The sequence below is a fragment of the Lipotes vexillifer genome, unplaced genomic scaffold (assembly GCF_000442215.2).
Source record: "Lipotes vexillifer unplaced genomic scaffold, Lipotes_vexillifer_v1.1 scaffold543, whole genome shotgun sequence".
Classification (NCBI taxonomy): Eukaryota; Metazoa; Chordata; class Mammalia; order Artiodactyla; family Lipotidae; genus Lipotes; species Lipotes vexillifer.
This window is the reverse complement of record NW_006799055.1, coordinates 512,939-513,684: the sequence shown is the minus strand read 5'-3', so window position 1 is coordinate 513,684 and position 746 is coordinate 512,939.

The following is a 746-nucleotide window of genomic DNA, read 5'->3' as shown; positions in this document are numbered from 1 at the left end:
TCTTCTAGCTCCAGGGAGAAGGCTTTGGTGATTAACTGCAAAGCAAAACTGTTCATTACTCCTTAATAAGATGTATTTGTGTCACCCACGATATATCATCCTGTCTCTGCCCTGATTCCACTCCTGACAAGTCTGTGTGCCAGCCCTTTCTTCTCTTCAAACTGATATTCTGATAAGTCCCTATATTTTGAAAGGCATCCTGGTCACCAAAGGGCTTTTTTGCAGGGGAGGAGAGAGGATGCTGTTACAGGGAGAGCTAATAGCCAATACAACAAATTTAACCCAAGGAGATTTTGCAGAACTGGGAGCTTTGAGACACCTTTAGAGGTTCCCGGTCCCAGGCGGAGGGCTGGCACTGGAGTGGGTAAATTCTGGGAAGGGGCTAACTCAGCTCTTTTAACAAGTTGCCACTCATGAGTGGGCAGCTTCTATGTCTTTTCTTTAGAGTCATGTGCGCCCACCCACCTAAAAATCAAAGTCACTTCCCCCTTGTTTTATGTTCAATGTCAATTAAAAATAATTACAGCACCTGCTATGGAGGGAATTATGTCCCCCCAAAATAGATATGCTCAAGTCCTAATCCCCAGTGCTTCTGAATGTGACCTTATTTGGAAATAGGATCGTTAGAAAAATAATTTGTTAAGTTACAATACGGTCATAGGAGTAATCTGATATGACTTGTGTCCTTATAAGAAGACGGCCTTGCGAAGACAGACACGCACATGAAAAACGTCACGTGGAGATGG